Raw genomic sequence first — 22,043 nt, forward strand, 5'->3', positions numbered from 1 at the left:
AAAAATGGAAATAAAGTTTTTGTAAATAGGGAAGGGAGGAGCGGGTGAAGGGAGGGCAGGGGTGTGGGGAAAAAATGAGAACCAAGACATGACATGTAAAGGTACAAGATCCTAATGATGAATGTAACTGTACTGTATACCTAAAAAGTAACAGTAAACTCAATGAGAAAAAAAGTTCATTTTAAGTGAATTAGATGATTTAAAGCCCAATGTAGCTCAACATTTCTTACTGAAACACTCCTTGTTTTAGAAATTAGTAATCGCATTTATGTAGTCTTTATATTTAATGTATTTTGACTTCCTAATATATCTTTGTATGATACATTATGCAGATTTCCTTAATTTGGGTTCATTTTGCTTTTGAGCACCATGAGTATTTTCAAGATTTGGAATTGTTAAGTTCTCTCAGTATGTCTACTAGTGGTGGAGAGGGGCTTGCATCGTATTGTGAGGGGAGTATGGAAACATGTTATTTCAAAATTTTTTGCAAAGGGCTCCACATATTAGTTGACAGGTGGTTACATGAGAGAAATAAAATTACTAAACAAAATTTATTACACAGATGTGGAGGGCATGTGTGGGGAGTGGTTGGAAAATTCTGCTTCAAAAAAATGTTGAATTTATTATAAAGGAAAGGAAATGAAGGACTGGGGGCGTAGCTCAGTGTTCCCATGTTTGCCTTGTATGCATCAGCTTCCTGGGTCAATCGCTAGCACCACCACCAAACAAACAAACAAACAAATAAATAAAAGGGAAAAGTATTCATCAAAGTTGTTAAGTTGAAATAAATACATTGCATTGTATTAGTAACTTTAGGGGAAAAATGTGTAAACTGTGTAAGGACATAAATTTTTAGCATAAAGTCATAATTAATACTTCTGACTCCACAAAAGTGATAGAAAAAAGAGCTCAGTTGGAGCCTAACTCCACAATTTGAGGACTTGATTCCTGGTGAGCTATATGTGACCCAGCTTTCTGTTTTTACCAGGATCCGCCGGTCCTGACCCAGTGCAACACAGAAAGACTGAAACACATTCCACAGACATTAGCTGCTCTAGTGAAACAGTTCAGCTAGCTCTGCACTGGGAAGAGGACTAGAGAGAGTTGGGGATAATCGATTCTTTGAAAGGAACTAATAAAATTGTCAATTTTTTTTTTTACCTGGACAGACTGTTAAGTAAAAAACTAAAGTAAGCAAAGAAAAGATTAAAATGCCCAAATCAGTAATGAAAGAGGTGCTGCCATCAGCAATCCTACAAAGATTAAAAAGGAATATAAAAGAGCTTTATGAACAATTTTATAGCAAATTAGACTACTGAAAGTGAAATAGCCAAATATTTAAACAAACACAAATGATTGAAATTTGGCACCAAAAATAAAATATCCAAATTGATCTGGAACAAGAAAACTGATTAGTAATTTTTAAATTATCTCACAAAGTGAAGAGTAAGAAAACCAGGAATACAAGGCCTCTCTGATTGAATTCTATCAAGTATTGAGAAAAAAAGTACAGTTGCTTTAATCTCATTCACAAGTCATGGATTAAGAGAACACATTTAAATTCATTCTTTGGTGGGTGTTACCATTATTTTAGAGCCACTCAGTCATTACAGAAATTAAAAAAAAAAAAGTACAAGAGCCCAATCCATCTTGAAAACAGATGCAAAAGTCCTAAGGCAAATATTAACAATCAAGCCCAGTAAGATAAGAGAGCCAATAAAAAGTCTAATACATATCAATTGAATGGAACTTATACCAAAAACACAAAATTTTATTTAACCTTTGAATCTCAATTAATAATATATTCCCTGTTAGTAGAATGAAGGAGCAAAAGTTTGTCTTGATTATCCAAATAGATAAAGAATAAGCAATTGTCAAATTCCAAAGTCCATTTATGACAAAAAGTATCATTAACCTAGGTGTGGAATGGAATTTCCTCAACCCGATCACGTGTGTGTGTGTGTGTGTGTGTGTGTGTGTGTGTGACATACACACACACACACAATGATGATGGACTAAACATTTTCCCTTTATAATTGGAAATAAGGAAGAGATAGTACTCTTAATACATCTACTTAACTTTTTACAGAAAGTAGCCAATACCATAAATACAATGACAAGGTGTTGTTGGAATACATGAATGAATGGATAGAAATAGATAAGCAGAAAATGGACAGACAGATAAATATGTTTAGTTAGAAAAGGAAGACATTAATCTGTCTGAAAATGGCATGATTGTTTATGCTGAAAATCCTACAGAATCAGCAACAAAAATTATTACTATAATAAAAGAGTTCAATAAGTTGAAAGATCATTTATTATTAATTATATTTCTTTGTACTAGCAAATAACAATTCAAAAACAAAATTGAGACAATTCCACTGAAAGATAACAGCACACAGAAATGAGTTTAGCAATACAAGTATAATACTTGTACACTAAATATTATAAATTTTGCATAGAGAAATTAAGTAGCACATAAATAAGTAGAAAAGATTTCATGTTTGTGCAGTAGAAAGATTCAATATTTCTAAGAAGAAAATTTTCTCCGTATACATTTCAGAACATGTGGATTTAGGTCTCCTGATTCTTAATCTAGTGCTTTTCTTCTGTAGCATTTTTCTCTTAGTGACAAAAACTATTTTGCCAAGAACATGACTATAAAAGTACAATATGTTTATGCTTAATGCAAAATTTAATAGCAAATGTTGGATACAAACTAAATTTCCTAGCAGAAGATCTATAAATTAGCAATAAAGTAATCAAATGTTATCTATGCAATCAAATTGTAATGTAGAATTTTATGTATTGACCTAGACAGGTGTTTATGGCTATTGTTGTTTGATAAAAGCAGATTTTAGAGAATAACATGTATGTAATACACTGCATGGACCTCTAAGTGCAGAGAAATCTCTATGGATATTCAAAGTGTTTGTAATAATCATACCTGAATAGCAAGGTGAAGCACAATATCTTATATTTTTCTTTGCATTTTAAGAGGGATGTTTTGAATGTTTAAATATCATTTAATAAAAGCCAAATAATATACTTTAAAAGATCTAATTTTTTATTGAGTTTATTGGTACATTTAGGTATAAAGTACAGTTACATTTATTATTGGGATCATGACAGGTCTTGGTTATCACTTTTTCCCCTGTCCCTGCCCTCCCTTCACCCTAAAAATCTAAGTTTTGATTCTGTGTATCTTCTTGGACTGTATATCTTGTTTTGCAAAATACTGTAGCTGACCTTTTCCTCTCTCCTTCTCCATGCAGTTTTTGGCAAACCCAGCGTGGGTTTCTTCCTCTTTTGTCATTATTTCTACGTCTTGTCTGCTTCCAGAGAAGTGGAACAGTAGAGTTTTCTTACCTGCTATTGCTGTTAATAAACATAAGGTTAGAGGGTATTGTCTTAATTTTCTAGTACCATATCAGCTCTACAACAGGGAATCAAATGGGGCAGTTTTCTCTCCCAACAGATAAATTTGTAATTTATATTCCTGATTGAAATGCTTTCTGCTTTAATGGCACTGATTGCCTGTTTAAACATCTGAACGACTCGGGAGTAATCACTCTTACCCCCAAACAGCTGGAATTGGCAGGCTGCTCACCCAGGGAAATGAGGACTTCATATAAATGTAATTTTTCACACATTTCCATTGTGTATATTTTTATGTACAAAACGTCAACATTAGGAAGCATTTTATATATTATTTCTCATCTTAGAACTTAAAATTTACAAATAATTTGCAAAGATAACACATACAAGTTTCTTATATACTCCATATCCAGGTTTTCTAATCATTACATGTTTTTATATTGGATAAATACATAACAATTAATGCATCGAAGCTGGGTGTGGTGGCTCACACCTGTAATCCCAGCACTGGGGAGGCTGAGCCAGAAGGATCGCTTTGAGTTCGAGACCAGCCTGGTCTACATAGTGAATTCTAGGTCAGTCTCAACTACATGGTGAGAACCTGTCTCAAAAAAAGAAAAAGAAGGGCCAGGGATTTGGCTCAGTGGTTCTGGTGCCTGCCTCAAAAGCACAAGGACTCGAGTTCAATCTCAGGTACGAAAAACAAACAAACAAACAAAACAACAACAACAAAAAACAATGCATCAATAGTTTCACGTAACCATTAGCTGAATTCTACACTTTATCAGTATTCGTTAGTTTTTCATTGATGTTAGTTTTCTGTTCCTGGGTCCCATCTAGGCTACCTGTAACCTTAGATTCCTTTTGCCTCTGTTTTGTTATTGCTTTGTTTTGAATGAATTTGACAGCTTCGAGGACTACTGATCAAGTATTTTGCAGATATTTCTCAACTAAAGTTTGATGTTTTCTTTATAATTATTTTGTGAACATAACCACAAGAAGGTTTTGAGAGGAAGTCATAAAGAAAAGTGCCATCCTTATTATGTCACATATGTATCTTGTCAATATAACAGCCCTGTTGACACTAGCCACCATGCTCTGGACATGGTCGTTTTTAGGTTTCTCCACTGTTGTTTATTTGTTCCTGCTTCCTTTTCCTGCTCTAGTCGTTGGCAGGAAGTTACTGTGTGAACAGTTATATTCCACCTTGTGCAGCACAGAGAATCTGCAACAATGATTTGTAATTCCTTAGGTGGGGCATTTGTCTATTCTCTTCCATTAATTTAGTTATTTAATCATTAATTAGGTAGATGTGAATGTACTGACATTCTTCATATCTTGGGTTATGACTCATACTACTTTATTTTGGCCATTGGAAATTTTAGTGGACTCTGAAATACATTTATCACTGTGGAAAGTTTTTTTTTTTAAATCTTCACTTTCTGTCTGCCACTGCACAATGCTTCAGGATCATCTTGTGCATTTCCTATTTTAGTTCTAAAGTCACCTTTTGCTCAAAGGATCCCCAATACCTTTATGTGGAGAACAATATTAGAAGTCTATATTAGGGAACTGGGTATTTTTGTTGCTACTGAAATTTCATTTCTTATAACCACTCTTAGTTGGCAGAGAAATAAAATATGTGTGCACACTAGACCTTGTAAGCATTTCTGTATGTCCCTCTATATGCATTTCTATTTGTTTTTCTATTAAGCTGAACCTGAAGTCATACGTATGAATATATATCTCTTTGTTTAGGTCTTCTTTGATTTCTTTCATAAGAATTTTGGATTCTGTTGTGCATTCTCCTAGACTTACATCAAAATACTTCATTGTTTTAGAGCTATTGGAAATAGCATTTTTTTAAAAATTCAAGTTCTACCTGCTCATTGTTGGTATATAGGAAAGTAATAGAATTTTGTATATCACTTCTTATAGTCTGCTGTCTTTCTATACTCACTATTTTCAGAGTTATTTTTTTTGTAGATACTTTGAAGTTTCTACAGAGACAATCATGAATCAATGAGTAGTTTTACTGCTATCATTTCAATGTATGTACATTTTATTTTTGTTGGTTAAAACATTAGGTATGATTTCCAGTACGATGTTGAACAGGAATATGACAGAAGACAGTCCCTTACTTTTTGCTTTTAATATTAGTGTGAAAGCATCTAGTTTCTCACAATTAAATACATTACTCATGTGTGTTTTCAGAAGCTATTTATCAAAATAAAGAATAATAATTTATCCTCTTTCAAAGAATAAGGTTGGCAATTTTTTTCAATATTTTAATATTTTATATTTCTTTTTATTTGCATGATTTCTGATGAAAACCTAGCTGTAATTCTTCTCTTTTCTCTCCAATAGACAAGGAACCTTCCTTTCCTGTCTTCTTTGGATTCTCTGAGATGACACAGATCCTTTTTAAGTGAGAGTGAGATTGCCTATGCCCATAAAATATCTGGAATTGATTATAGAGTAAAGATTGTTTATATACAGAATTTAGAAAAAAATTCTTTATATGTCAAATGATTGGACTTAGGATTCAAGTCACTTCCATTTACATTTCCAAAGAGACTCAGGATAACAGAAATTCAGCTTCCTCTTTTCTAAGAAGAGAAAAACATTTGTTTCTCAGTTTGTTATTCTAGGGTAATGACCCAGGCAGGGAGCTGGGGAGAGAGGAATGACACTTACTATTTGTTGTAAACTAATTAATAACACACCTGTCTGAGATCAACAGCACCTCATGTGTGCATCCAGAATAGAATTAATAAAGATGGATATTTAAAGGAGAGGAAAGGTTACTGTCATAGAGTGACACTTAATTGGCAATGAAGCCAATGCAGAGAATTTTAATTGGATAAACAGTGGGGGACCAACAAGACCTCTGAGTTCAGGGAGGTGTCTAGTGCCTCATCCAGGGCCGACTATGGCAAAGGTAGAATAAACAGTTTGTTTACTGGGAAATGAACATTCTCAAGGTCTCTAATCTGCTATGCCTCTGTCTCCAGTCCTAGCTCTCTCCTTCCCTGAACCCTCAGGGCTCTGTCCCTTTCTCCCAGTAATTATCACCACTGTATGCCTTGTTTTGAACAGATGAGTCACCTTAGTTCTTCCCATTGCTTACAAACACCTCTCCCAGTTCAGAAAAGTGTGAGGAATTTCTTCGGTTTACACAGCCCTGGAAGGTCAATCTGTGCTTACTGTAATTTTGCTTCTTGATTGCCAAGTCTTAATTTTGTCTGCACAATGTGCTGTCTTTTTCACAATATTCCCATGATTAAGATGTTTTTTAGGTAAGACCTTATGTTATACTCAACTGAAACACAGGAAAAATTTTTCTCTTCTTTAGGCTACTAATTTTAAATATTCTCACTCATAGTTGAATGAAAATGTCACTTTGGTTTAGCTGTTCTTGGAGGAGAATGGTTGCAGCATTGAGGCTCAGTGATAGGGCTGTGAAATATCAAGGAGGCAATGCTTTCTTTCATTTTATGTAGAGATGGATTCTTTGGGTGTACATTTTACACACAGACAAGGAAGCCTGTGGTAGGCATACCTCCCATAGAGAAGGATCTGCTATTTCTGAGAAATAAATTATTATTTTCCAATAATCACTCAAATGAGTAGGTTCTTCTGTGGGATTTGAATTCTCTTGTGCAACAATGTATTATTCAGAACGAATCTGGATTTAATAAGGCAGCTGTGTATTTTCACTATCATTAGCTTCCCGGTAAGCTGGAAAGCAGAAGTATCTCAGCATGCCTAGAGTGAAGGGCATGAAACAAAGCTTGAAAATCAGGAATCTTGTCAGTAGTATTGCATTTCCAGCCTATTTTATTCATACTAGGAAAGATTATCAAATTTATTTAGTGGTATGGTGGTTCTCAGAGGTCCCCTTCACACCATAGGAAATGGTACTTTTGGATGTAGCTTTTATGTCATTTGTGATGTGGGTGTGTTTTTAAAGAGTAGGGCCTGGGATTTAGCTCAGTGATTCCACCTCAAGTGCAAGGACCCGAGTTTGATCCCCTGTACCAAAAAAAACCCAAAAAACCCCCCCCAAAAACAACCCCCCCCCAAAATCCGTCAGCTTCTCCTGGGTTCCTAAACTTGAACAAAGATACACAGAGGTTTAGTCTGAAGATGAGGTTGTTAGCATGAACAGTGATGAGGTCAAGCGCGCAATGAGGGGAAAGGCTGGTTCATCAGCTCTGTGGACAAACTGAACCATCTCCTGGATCATTTTTGCCTCTCTGTTCTGCTGATGAAGAAGTTTTACTGAGGCAGTATAAAAGCCAGCCAGAGTTTGACACTGGATTTTTTTTTCGGCTGGGCATTGAACTCGGGTTCTTGTGCTTGCAAGGCAGGCCACCGAACTGCTGAGCTAAATCCCCGGCCCCTGACACTGGATTATTGAGTTATGGGATTGTCGAGATGGGAGGGGGTGTTTCACTATTTGTTCGATCGTTCTTATTTATTTTATAAATAAAGTTCCTGAGGCCAGAGGAGCCTCACTCAACTTTCATTATCTTCCACAACGGGACAGTTTTAGCTGTAAATAACAAAAGAAGAAAATGAAAAAGGAGAGAAAAGAGAATATAGTAGAAAAGAAAGAAGAGACTTCCTTCACAGTAGGCACAGAGAGATGAATCGTATATCTCCATAACTGGTAAACCTAGCTGAAGGTGGCCATGGGAGAGATACAAACAGGATCCGGCCTCCTGTCATGTTCTCAGGATACGTTCCGTGTGTGCTGATTCATCCTCATTCTCTCCTCTCATGGTTGCAAGGGGGCTGTCTACATACACGGAAGCCACATTCTTCCTCTCGTATCTGGGGAAGAGCAAACATCCCTTATGCTAACCATTGTAAGAAAGTGAAAATCCTGAAATCAGAGAGACAGATCCTCTGCGAAAGAGAAGGGGACTAAGATATAGAGGGAAGGGGAAGAAGGCGAGGATGGGGAGGGAAAGGGGGTGAGAAAAAGAATCAAGATGTGTTATGTACACGCACCAACTCCCCATGATGAATTCAGTGATTATATGCTGCAAACTTGTACTAACAATAATTTAAAAATTAAAATCCTGACATTCGACTTCATAGAAAGACACCAAACACATCTTAGCGGCAGAATAATGCAATTTTCTCATTGGCTGAGCCTTGGTTTCGGACTCTTTAGTGAATTAACCCTATGACAAAGTAGGGAAAATGATTGTGAGCCACTGCAGAGCACATCAAGGTTCTGTCTGGCCTCCTCCGTGACTTCTTTTCTTTTCCATTGTTTATTGGTGCATTTAAAGCAAAAAATACTTTTAGGTTTTCACACCAGGGTAACTATTTGGTATTTACTCAAGTGTGTCCTTTTTATTTCACTTAAGAGTATGGCCTCAATGTGTATCCATTTAGCTATAACTGTCTCTCGTTTCTCATTCTTCGTGGCTGAGTAGTACTCCATTTTATACAAAAAAACAAAAAACAAAAAACAACCCACGTCTTCTTTATCCAGTCTCCATTTGATGGGCACTTGGTTTTTTTTTTTCCCCAAGTTTTAGCTATTACAAATTGTGCCTCTATAAACAAGGGTGCACATATATCACTGTGGTGTGATTCTATTCTTTTGGAAAGATACACAGCAGAGGAATAGCTGGGTCAAATGGAGCCTCTAATCCTAGTTCTTTGAGGTATCTCCACATTGATTTCCACAGTGGTTGTACCAGTCTGTACTTCCACCAACAATGGAGAAGGGATCCTTTCTCCCCACAGCCCCACTAACATCTGTTATTGGTTGATTTCTTGATAGCAACCATTCTTTCTGGGGTGAGGTGGAATCTCAGTGTTGTTTTCATCTGCATCTCTCAAATGACCAGTAATGCTGAATATTTTTTCATATATTTATTTGCTGCTTTTACTTGTTTCTCTGAGAAATGTCTGTTTGTTTCAGATGTCTATTTTTGAGTCAGGTCATTATATGTGGGAGGTCTGATTTTTTTTTAGTTCTTTACATATTCTACATAGTAGATCTTTGTCTGAGAAGTAGGTGGTAAAAATTTTTTCCCGACATTGTATGTTGTCTCTTAGCTCTGTTGATGGTTTCTCTTGCACTGCAAAAAGTTTTTAATACAATGAGATCCTAGTTGTTGATTCTTTGTGCAAATTCTCATGTTGCTGAGGATTTCTTCATAAAGTTTTCTCCTATGCCTATGTCTTCAAGAGTTCTACCTAATTTACTTTCCAGTAACTTTAGAGTTTCTGTTTTGATATTTAGATCTTTAATCCACTTAGATTTTTAGTTTAGTGCATGGTGAAAGATAGGGATCTAGTTTTAAACTTTGGCAAGTTGAAAGCCAGTTTTTCCAACACCATTCATTACAGAAGCTGTCTTTCCTCCAGTGAGGATGGCTGGCTCCTTTGTCAAAGATGAGGTAGTTGAGAATGTGTGGTGTTGTTTCTGCATCTTCTAATCTATTTCATTGATCCTCCGGTCTGTTTCTTTGCCAGTACCTTGCTGTTTTTATCACAGTGGCTTTGTAGCATAGTTTCAAGTTGGGGATTTTTGTTATCCCCTACCATGTTTCTGTTGCCTGGAATGGTTTTTGCTATTCTAGGTCTCTTCTGTTTCCAAATGAATTTTGGGATTGTTTTCTCAAGTTCTGTAAAATATAGTGTTGGGATTTCAATCAGGATTGTATTGAATCTATATAGCAGTTTTGGAAGTATGGCCATCTTCACTATGTTGATTCTTTCTACTCAGGACCAAGGGATGTCTTTTCGTCTTCTTATATTCTCTTCTATCTCTTTTTTGAGAGTGCTGTAATTTTCAGTGTAGAGATCTTTTGTCTCTTTCATTTGATTGATTCCTAGATATTTCTTTTTTTTTGTATATTATTGTGCAAGGAATTGTTTCCCTAATTTCTCTCTCAGTGAGTCTGTCATTTGTGTAGAAGAAGGCTATTGATTTTTGAGTATGACTTTGTATTCAGCTACTCTGCTGAATCTGTCAGTTAAGTGTAGAAGGCTTTTTGTAGAGTTTTTTGGGTCTTCTATGTAGAGTATCATAACATCAGCAAATAGTGACAGTTTAACTTCTTTCTTTCTTATCCTTATTGTTTTTATTTCTTTCTCTTGTCTAACTGATGCAGTTAATGTTTCCAAAACTATATTGAACAGAAGTGGTGATAGTGGACATCTTTGTCTTGTTCCTAATTTTGGTGTGAAGGTCTTCTGTTTCTTACCATTTAGTATGATATTAACTGTTGCTATTTCATAGCCTTTATCAGGTTGAGATAAAGACCATCTATTCCAATTTTCTGCAAGGTTTTCATCCTGAATGGGTGTTGAATTTAGTTGAGTGCTTTTTCTGCATCTGTTTCAATGATCATATGGTTTTTTTGTCCTTGACTCTGTTAATATAGTGCATTACATTTATTGATTTATGTATGTTGAGCCATGCTTACATCCCTGGGATAAATCTGACTTGGTATGGGTGTGTGATCTTCGTGATGATCATCTCTATTCTGTGTGCCAGTATCTTATTGATGATTTTTGCATCAATTTGTTCATTGGGGATATTGGCCTGTAGTTCCCTTTTTTGGTTGGGTCTTTTCCTGGTTGTGGAATTAAAGTAATACTTGCTTCCAGGAATGAATTTGGAAGTATTGCTTCCCTTTCAATTTCAATGAAAAGTTTAAAGAGTAGTGGCAATAGTTCTTCTCTAAATGTCTTGTAGAATTCAGCAAATGAAGTCATCAGGACCTGGGCTTTTCTTTGTTTGTAATGTTTTAATTACATTTTCAATTTCACTGAATGTAATTGAGGTGTTTAGACTTTGTATTTCTTCTTTGTTCAACTTTGGAAGTTCATATATACCTAGGATTCAGTCTGTTTCTTCTGTATTTTCCATTTTATTAGAGTACAGGTTTTAAAAGTAGGTATTGATGATCCTCTGGATTTTTGTGGGATCTGTTGTGATTTCACCTTTTTCATTACTAATTGCATGAATTTGAGCCTTTTCTTTCCTTTTTTGATAAAGTTGGTTATTTATTCTTTTGAAAAACCAACTCTTCATTGATTTTTTTTTATTGAGTTTATTGGTACATTTAGGGATACAGTACAGTTACATTCATTGTTGGGATCATGTACCTTTACATGTAAAGTCTTGATTCTCATTTTTTTCCCCTTACCTCTGCCCTCCCTTCACCCCCTCCTCCCCTCCCCATCTACAAACACTTTATTTTCATCTTTTCATTCTCTCACATTTTTTTCTTTTCCCTTTTTGTTCTTCCCCTACGTATCACACCTTCCCTACACCTTTAGCTCCTTTCCTCCCATTTCTAAATGTCAGTAATCTTATTAGAATCTTATGCATTGTTGCAGAATATTCACACCAGGGAAACTATTTGGTATTTACACATGTGGGACTTATTTATTTCACTTAGGAGTATATCTTCAATATGTATCCATTTTCCTATGAATGAATCTATTCTCTCGCTCTTTATGGCTGAGTAATATTCCATTTTATAGAAAAACCACAACTTCTTTATCCAGTTTCCAACGGATGGGCAAATAGGTTGTTTCCAAGATTTAGCTATTACAAACTGTGCCGCTATAAACATGGGTGCACATACTTCTCTGTGATATGATTCTTTTAGTTCTCTTGGAAAGATACCCAACAGAGGGATGGCTGGGTCAAATGGAACCTCCAGTCCAAGCTCTTTGAGGTATCTCCATATTGATTTCCATAGTGGTTGCACTAGTCTGCACTCCCACCAACAATGGAGGAGGGTTCCTTTCTCCCCACAACCCCGCCAACATTTGTTATTGTGTGATTTCTTGATAGCAGCCATTCTTTGTGGGGTGAGGTGGAATCTCAGTGTTGTTTTCATCTGCATCTCTCGAATGACCAGTGATGTGGAACATTTTTTCATATATTTTCTTGCTGCTTTCACTTCTTTGTATGAGAAATGTCTGTTCATTTCGGATGCCCATTTTTGGATCGGGTCTTTATATTTGGGGGGACTGATTGTTTTGAGTTCTTTATATATCCTTGATAATAGTCCTTTGTCTGAGGTACAGCTGGTAAAAATTTTTTCCCACATTGTAGATTGTCTCTTAGTTCTGCTAATGGTTTCTTTTGAAGTACAGAAGCTTTTTAGTAAGATGAGATCCCAGTTGTTGATTCTTTCTGCTAGTTCCCGTGCTACTGAGGATTTGTTCATAAAGTCTTTTCCTATACCAATGTCTTCCAGAGTTCTGCCTAACTTACTTTCCAGCAAGTTTAATGTTTCTGTTTTAATATTTAGATCTTTAATCCATTTGGATTTTAATTTAGTGCATGGCGAAAGATAAGGGTCTAATTTTAATCTGTGACAGGTTGATATCCAGTTTTTCCAACACCATTTATTAAAGAGGCTATCTTTCCTCCACTGAGGATGGTGAGCTCCTTTGTCGAAGATGAGGTAGCTGAGTACATCTGCATTTGTTTTTGTGTCTTCCAGTCTGTTCCATTGATCCTCAGGCCTATTTCTTTGCCAGTACCATGCTGATTTTATCACAGTGGCTTTGTAGTATAGTTTCAAATTGGGAATTGTTACACCTGGTGCCATGTGACTGTTGCCTATAATGGCTTTTGCTATTCTAGGTCTCTTGTGGTTCCAAATGAATTTTTGGATTCTTTTTTCTAGTTCTGTGAAATATAGTGTTGGAATTTCAATTGGCATTGCATTGAATGTATATAGCAGTTTCGGTAGTATGGCCATTTTCACTATGTTGATTCTTCCTACCCAGGAGCAGGGGATATCTTTCCATTTTTTTATATCCTCTTCGATTTCTTTTTTCAGAGTGCTGTAGTTTTCAGTGTAGAGATCTTTTGTTTCTTTTGTTAGATTGATTCCTAGATACTTCATTTTTTTGGATGCTATTGTAAAAGGAATTTTTTCCCTTATTTCTCTTTCTGTCTGTCTGTTATTTGTGTATAGAAAGGCTATTGATTTTTGGGTATTCACCTTGTATCCAGATACTTTACTGAATCTGTCAATTAAGTCTAGAAGTTTTTTGGTGGAGTTTTTTGGATCTTCAATGTAGAGTATCATATCATCAGCAAATAATGATAGTTTAACTTCTTCCTTTCCTATCTTTATTGCTTTAATTTCTTTCTCTTGTCTAATTGCTGTGGCTAATGTTTCCAGAACTATATTGAAGAGAAGTGGCGATAGTGGGCATCCTTGTCTTGTTCCTGATTTTAACATGAAGGTTTTCAGTTTTTGGCCATTCAATATGATGTTGGCTGATGGTTTTTCATAAATAGCCTTTATTAAATTGAGGTATAGACCATCTATTCCAATTTTTTGCAGGGTTTTTATCATGAATGGGTGTTGAATTTTATCAAATGCTTTTTCTGCATCTATTGAGAGGATCATATGGTTTTTGTCCTTGACTTTGTTAATATAATGTATTACATTCACTGACTTTCGTATGTTGAACCACCCTTGCATCTCTGGAATAAATCCGACTTGGTCATGATGGATGATCTTCTTAATAATCCTCTGTATTCTGTTTGCTAGTATCTTATTAAGGATTTTTGCATCTATATTCATTAAGGAGATTGGTCTGTAGTTCTCCTTTTTGGTTGTATCTTTCTCTGGTTTGGGAATCAGAGTGATACTTGCTTCCAGGAATGAATTTGGAAGTATAGCTTCTCTTTCAATTTCATTGAAAAGTTTGAAGAGTAATGGTAGTAGTTCTTCTCTAAATGTCTTGTAAAATTCAGCAGTGAATCCATCAGGGCCTGGGCTTTTCTTTGTTGGTAAGTTTTTAATTACATTTTCAATTTCACTGATTGTGATTGGGGTGTTTAAAATGTTTTTATCTTCTTCGTTCAACTTTGGTAATTCATAAGTATCTAGAAATCTGTCCATTTCTTCTGTGTTTTCCATTTTATTAGAGTACAGGTTCTCAAAGTAGGTGTTCATGATCCTCTGGATTTCTTTCGGATCTGTTGTGACTTCGCCTTTTTCATTCCTAATTGCATGGATCTGAGCCTTTTCTTTCCTTTTTTTGATAAGATTAGCTAAGGGTTTGTCAATTTTATTTATTCTTTCAAAAAACCAGCTCTTTGTTTCATTTATTTTTTGTATCGTTTTCTTAATTTCAATTGCATTGATTTCTGCTCGGATCTTTATAATTTCCTCTCTTGTTCGAGCTTTGGGTTTTTCTTGCTCTTGTTTTTCTAGGAGTCTAAGTTTCATCGTTAAGTTGTTTATTTGAGCCCGCTCTGTTTTCCTAGTGTGGGCATTCAATGTTATGAATTTTCCACGTAGAACTGCTTTCATTGTGTCCCAAAGATTCCTGTATGTTGTATTGGCATTCTCATTTATTTGTAAAAACTGTCTAATTTCTTCTTTAATTTCCTCTGTAATCCATTGATTGTTTAGGAGAGTGTTGTTCAGTTTCCATGTGCTTGTGAAGTTTCTATAGTTTCTTGTGCTATTGATGTCTAGTTTGATTGCACTATGATCTGATAATAAACAGGGGATGACTTCAATTTTTTTGCATTTATTTAGACCTGTTTTGTGAGCCAGTATGTGGTCTATTTTGGAGAATGATCCATGTGCAGCCGAAAAGAATGTATATTCTGGTTTTTGGGGGTGGAATACTCTATAAACATCTATTAAGTCCATGTGTTCCAAAGCTTGGTTCAGTTCTATTATTTCATTGTTGATTTTCTGCCTAGTAGATCTGTCAATTTGTGATAGTGGGGTATTTAAATCCCCCACTACAATTGTATTAGTGCTTATTTGGTTTTTCATGTTACTTAATATTTGTTTTATATAGTTGGGGGCATTTATATTTGGTGCATATATGTTTATGATTGTCAGCTCTTCCTCTTGAATTGTTCCCTTTACAAGGATGTAGTGTCCTTCTTTGTCTCTCTTAATGAGTTTTGGTTTGAAATTTACTTTATCTGAGAATAAGATTGCTACCCCTGCTTTTTTCTGGACTCCTGACGCATGGAGAATTGTTTTCCATCCTTTCACTTTCAGTCTATGGACTTCCTTTTGCACTAGGTGTGTTTCTTGTATACAACATATTGTTGGATTTTGCTTCTTAATCCATTCTGCCAATCTGTTTCTCTTGATTGGTGAATTGAGGCCATTAACATTGATGGTTACAACTGATATATTTTGACTTATTCTTGTCATGTTTTTGTCCATTTGTTGACTCTTTTTACTTTTTCTCCCATCTCCTTTTAGTTTCTTGCCTTGCCTATTTGATTTGGTCTGTTGGGCCTCATGTTATTGTGAATTTCGTTGTCCTTTTCTAGGATATTGTTTAGAATTCCTTGCAGTGCTGGTTTGGTGTTCATGAAATTTCTCAGGTGCTCTTTGTCGTGGAAGTATTTTATTTCCCCATCTATTTTGAAAGAGAGTTTTGCAGGATACAAAAGTCTAGGTTGGAGATTCTTTTCTTTTAGGACTTGGAATACCTCACTCCAGGCTCTCCTTGACCTAAGGGTTTGTGTTGAAAAGTCTGCTGTGATTCTAATGGGCTTCCCTTTGCATGTGATTTGTTTCTTTTCTCTTACTGCTTGTAGTATTTTGTTTTTCTGTTGGATTTCTGGAATCTTGATTATTATATGTCTAGGTGTAGATTTTTTTTGATCGTGGCTAGTTGGGGTTCTATATGCCTCACTTATCTGTATGTCTAATTCTTCCCTTCTGTTTGGGAAGTTTTCTGTCATTAATTCTGTGAAGAGCTTTTTTATATCATTTGTGTTTTCTCCTGTTTTTTCATGAATTCCTATCAGTCTTATGTTATTTTTCTTTGTATCGTCTAGGAGTTGTTGGATTGATTTCTCATGATCCCTTACTGTTTTTAATAGACCTCTTTTTTCACGGTCACTGACTGCTATCCTATCTTCTATATCTGAAATTCTATCTTCGCAATCTTTTATTCTGTTTCGTACACTTTCAATAGAGTTTTTAATCTCCTGGATATCTGTTTGAATCTGTTTTATGGATTCCATTTCTTTCCTCTGTTGGGCATTCATTGTTTCCATGTCTTTCTTATGCTGAGTCTTCATGGCTTCTATCACAGTCTTGAGCTCATCTATTTTTTTCTCAGTTTCTGCTCTAGAGTCTCGAATCATGACTTCTATTTTGCTCATCATCTCTCTGGCTAGCTGGGAAATTATTTCTGATTTGAATTTTTCTAGAGCCTGATTGATCAATTTTGTTACCTCCTGTGCTATGGGTCCAGGGAGTCCTGTTGGTTCACTATCAGACTTTTCATCCTCATTTGTCCTACTATTTGCTATTGGTGAACTGGATATTTGTTTTTGTGTCTTGCTTAAGTGTTTTCTCATTTTTATTTTTATTGTTGGGTTGTCCTTCTTTAATTTCTGGGTATTACTTAAATCTTCCTAATATAGTTGCGTTTTAGCTTTTGAGTTTCTAATGACTCATAGACATTCTCGTTTTCATAATATCAGAGAAAACAACTCTTTAAATCAATCACCACTCTTTGTCCCAATTGATACATTCAGCAGCCCAATAGGATCAGGCACAGCTTGCCAACTGACCACTTATGGTAGTCATTAATGTATCACCTTTAACTCATGTGAATTAGATTAATTTCAAGAAGCAGCTCATAGTATGTTTGCAGTGAATATTCTTTTCAATATGGCATCTTTACCATTTAGGATGGGGGGTTCGACTTAGAACAAGAGGATTAGATAAGTGAAAGAATTAGAGCAGGTTTGAAGTGAATCCAGAGGTTGTAGAATTACCTTACTATCTTTACAAAGCTATTAAGTTCAGGGGGGATAGAGAGAGTGCAGGAATAAGGACAGGAATATATCCCCTTAACAGTAACAGGCGCTTGCCTTCCCTTGAAGGTACAGAGCCATGAGTGAGGTAAAATGACTGGAGAAAAGAACATAAAGAGAAACCCGTCCTAAAAACAAAAAATAAAAAAAGAAGTCTGAGTTCTTCAGGAACTGGAATAAAAAGGGAGATGAGGGACACTATGGTGGAGCAAGAGACTGAGTTGGAGAGACAGGACAGAAAAAAGAAAGAAATTTTAGGGTGGAAAGAGGAAAAAAGAGACAAGAGAGAGGGAAAGAAAAAGAATTTGAAGGTCCTCTTTCAGGCTATCTCTGATCTCATATTATACCACATGCACAGTCATATGCGGAACCCAATCCCCTGGTTATAGCTAGCCAATGGCTGTTCCTCACGACTGAGACTGAACACAATCTACAAAGCCTAACTTTAGTTTCCTTACCCTCAGGGTTGAACTCCACTCCGTTCTATTACAGGTTTCCCCTGCCCTTTCTTTAAAGATGATCAAAGTTCGGAGCTCAGAAAACTACCCTTCATGGGAACCTATGCCTCTGCAGAGTTGGTCTAAGGACTGGCCCGATCAGGAGTTTTGAGAACGGGGGGGGGGGTCGTGTGGGTGTTTCAAGGGCGCCCGCGCGGCTACCTTCCTTCCTGGGTCTGTTGTCGCGCAGGCCGGGAGCTCACGCGCACGCCGCCGGGTGATCGCAGGCAGGCAGGCAGGCAGGCAGCTGAAAAAAACCCCCTCTGGGGTCTTTGGGGCCTTCTTGGTCTGTTGTCGTGCAGGCCGGGGGCTCCCGCGCAGGCCGGGAGCTCGCGCGCACGCTGCCGGGTGATCCCATTGATTTTTTTTGTATTGTTCTCTTAGTCACCATTGCATTAATTTCTGCTCTGATCTTTATGATTTCCTTCCTTGTATGAGCTTTTGGTTTGTCTTCCTCTTCTTTTTCTAGAAGCTTAAGCTTAAGCATTAGGTTGTTTATTTGAGCTCGCTCTGTTTCCTAGTATCGGCATTTACTGCTATGAATTTCTCTTGTAGAACTGCTTTCATTGTGTCCCATAGATTCCTGTATGTTGTACTGGCATTATCATTTAATTGTGGAAACTGTCTAATTTCTTCTTTAATTTCCTTTGTGACCCAGTGGTTGTTCAGCAGGGTGTTATTTAATTTCCATGTGTTTGTGAAGTTCTTTCAGTTTCTTTAGCTATTGATCTCCAGTATAATTACGCTATAGTCTGATAGTATAGGGGTGTAACTTCAATTCCTTTGCGTTTACTTAAGCATGTTGTATGAGCAGCATGTGGTCTATTTTAGAGAATGATTGTGTGCAGCCAAAAAGAATGCCTATTCTGATTTTGTGGGGGAACACTCTGTAAACATCTACTAAGTCTGTTTGTTCTAAGATTTGGTTCAGTTCTTGTTTCATTGTTGAAATAACAGATGATCTGTCTATATGTGTCAGTGGAGTATTGAGGTCCCACACTACAGTTGTATTAGTGTTTATTTCATTTTTCACATCCATTAATATTTGTTTTGTATAATTGGGGCCATTAGTATTCAGTGCATATATATTTATGATTATCATTTCTCTCTTTTGTATTATTCCCTTTCTAAGGATGTAGTGGCCTTTTTTCTCTATCTTAATTAGTTTTGGCTTGAAATCCATTCTGTCTGCAAATAAGATAGCTATCCTCACTTTTTTCTGGGCTCATGTCGCATGGAGAACCATTTTCCATCCTTTTACTCTCAGTCTATGAATTTCTTTGTGGAATAAGTGGGTTTCTTGTATACAGCATATTGTTGGATTTTGCTTCTTAATCCATTCTGCCTGCCTGTTTCTTTTGATTGGTGAATTGAGTCCAGTAACACTGATGGTTGTAAGTGTTATGTATTGACTTTTCATTGTCATGTTATTTTCCTGTTGTTTGTTCTTTTGTTTTTTATTTTTCCCTCTCTCCCTTTAATTTCTTGCCTTGCCTGCTATATTTTCTCTCTTGTTCCTTATGGAGTAGTGGTCTTCGTTTTCTTTTTCCAGGATATTTTTTAGAAGTGTTTGGAGTGCTGGTTTGGTGTTCATGAAATTTCTCGGGTGTTCTTTGTCGTGGAAGTATCTTGTTTCCCCATCAATTTTGAAAGATAGTATTGCAGGATCCAGCAGCCTATGTTGGAGATTGTTTTCTTTTAGGACTTAAAATACCTCACTCCAGGCTCTCCTTTACCTGAGGGTTTGTGTCGAAAAGTCTGCTGTGATTCTGATGGGGTTTCCTTTGCATGTGATTCATTTCTTTTCTCTAACTTCTCATAGTATTTTGTTCTTCTGTTGAGTTTCTGGGACCTTGATTATTATAGGTTTTGCTGTAAATTTTTTTTGATCTTCGCTATTTCGAGTCCTATATGCCTCACTTATCTGTATGTCAAATTCTTTCCCTCTGTTTTAAAGTTTTCTGTCATGCATTCTATGAACAGTTTTATTTTTAATGTCATTTGTACTTTCTCCTGCTACTTCATGGATTCCTATCAGTCTTGTATTATTCTTCTTTGCATCATCTAAGAGTTGTTGGATTGATTTCTCATGATTTCTTACTGTTTTTAAGAGATCTCTGTTTTCACAGTCACTGACCACAATCCTATCTTCTATATCTGAAATTCTCCCTTCACATGTGTTCATCCTACTGCAAATGTTTTCTATAATGTTTTCAATCTCCTGGATATCTATTTGAATCTGTTTCATGGATTACATTTCTTTCCTATTTTGGACATTCGAGGTTTCCATTTATCTCCTATTCTGAGCATTCATGGTTTCCATCATGGTCCTGAGCTCATCTATTTTTTAAAAAAATCTGTTTCAGTTCTAGAGTTTCTAAACATGTCTTTTCTTCTTCTTGCCATCTCTGTGTATCTGGGAAATTATTTTTGTTTTGAATTTTTCTAGAGCCTCATTTATCCCTTTTGTTACTTCCTGTATTATCAGTTGAGGGTATCCAGATGGTTGACTGTCAGACTTTTCTACCTAATTTTGGTCAGAGTTTACCTCTGGTGGGGTGGAAGTCTGTGTTTGTGCCTTGTTTAAATGTTTTTTCATTTTTATTTTTGTTGCTACTACTGTCCTTGGTTTAATTCCTGGGTTAGTACTTTGATCTACCAGATATATAGCTGGTCTTTAGGTTTTGAGTCTCTAATGATTCTGAGGCAATCTCATTTTCATTATTCCAGGGAGAACAACTGATTAGATCAATCACAACACCTTAGCCCAAGTGATACAATCAGTAACACACTAGCATCAAGCACAGCTTAGAAAATGACAATTTTTGGTAGTTATTAATCTATGTCATTTAATTGTGTGAATTAAATAAAAATTAAGGACGAGCCCAAAATATGTTTATAGTGATTAAACTCTTCAAGATAGCAACTTTACCCTTTAGGATGGGAATTTAGAAGGAGTTGGGGAGGGAGAGATAGATAGGATAGAGAAAGGTTAAAAGTGGGGTCAGAGGACACAGATCACACAAACTCTTTGGAGCTATTGAAGAGAAGAGGAGATGGCAGAACAAAATATACCCAAGAACAGAATAAACTAACAGTAATAGGGAGGGTAGAGACGATAATCACTTTCTTTTAAACTATGGCAATTGAGAGAAGGAAAAAGAGAAGAAAAGAAAGAAAATAAACTGAATTAGGATAGGAACAGTAACAAAAAGGGAGTGTAATGAAGATCAAGGTGGGAGAGAATGAGAGAGAGATAGAGAAGAAGATAAAAAGAAGATAAAAAGGAAACAAATTTGAGAAAACAAAGATAGATAAAAATTTTTATAAAATGATTAAAGATAAGAGAAAATTATTACTTTGAAAATAAGAAATATTAATAGAAATAGAGGGCCTCCTTCAAGGTGTGCCTCTGTTGACACAACAGACATTATGGACAGATCTGAGTTAATTAGTCTCAGCAAGCCAGCAGCTGACTCCTGAGTTTCACGCTGATTTCTGTCTGCAAGGCCCAAGTAGAGATCACTGACCTCCTGCTGGGTTGAACTCTGCAAGGTTGTCCTGCAGGTTCCAGCTGTCTTTCCCCTGAAGTTAGATGGGGTTCCAATGTGAAGTGCTGGTCCCTCTGACTTACCAACTGTGGTGGTGTGGTCGCCTTTATTGCAGAGGTTTACTTCACTTTTCCAGTAGCCTCAGTTTTCATCTACATGCCTCAAAGAGGCCCTCTTTCTCTTGTTTGCGGAGGATGGCATGGACACAGCTGTGTTGGGCTCCTCTGTTGCTCTATGCTGAAGAGGTGGGTACATCAGAGGGTTTCAAGCTGCTGCTGGTCTCCTCTGACGTGCTGGGCCAAAGGCTCCTCTGTGATTTCTACCACACTAGCAATCTTAGATAACAATATCTCAGAAAGGTCCTACAAAGAGGTGGCAGGGAGGATAATTCTAATTTAATGCTAAAAGACCTTTTAATCCCCAACATTTCAGAACAACAAACAGGTAGGGAATTTTTTAAACATCTTTTCACCTATGCACTGTTGAAAGGATTTCATCCAACTGCAATGAATGTGTTATTCCAATCACTTTTGCTCCAATTTTGTGGAAACCATCAATTTTCTTTTGAGCAATCCAGGTGTCACCCTCAGTTGCAAAGAATCTTGATCAACTGGAATCTAAATATTTATTGTGCTGCATACCCTTTACCCTTCTTGGAGATGAAATTACAAATATCCAGTAAAACTAAAATTTTCAATTCATTCAAGAAATGCCTGATTTATGCCTGTTTGATCTAACATCCAGTGTAATGATGTCCTCTTCCTCTCTCAGAAGTTTTCTAATTTGCAT

The sequence above is a fragment of the Fukomys damarensis genome, unplaced genomic scaffold (assembly GCF_012274545.1).
Source record: "Fukomys damarensis isolate Sample0158 unplaced genomic scaffold, DMR_v1.0_HiC HiC_scaffold_8, whole genome shotgun sequence".
Taxonomy (NCBI): Eukaryota; Metazoa; Chordata; class Mammalia; order Rodentia; family Bathyergidae; genus Fukomys; species Fukomys damarensis.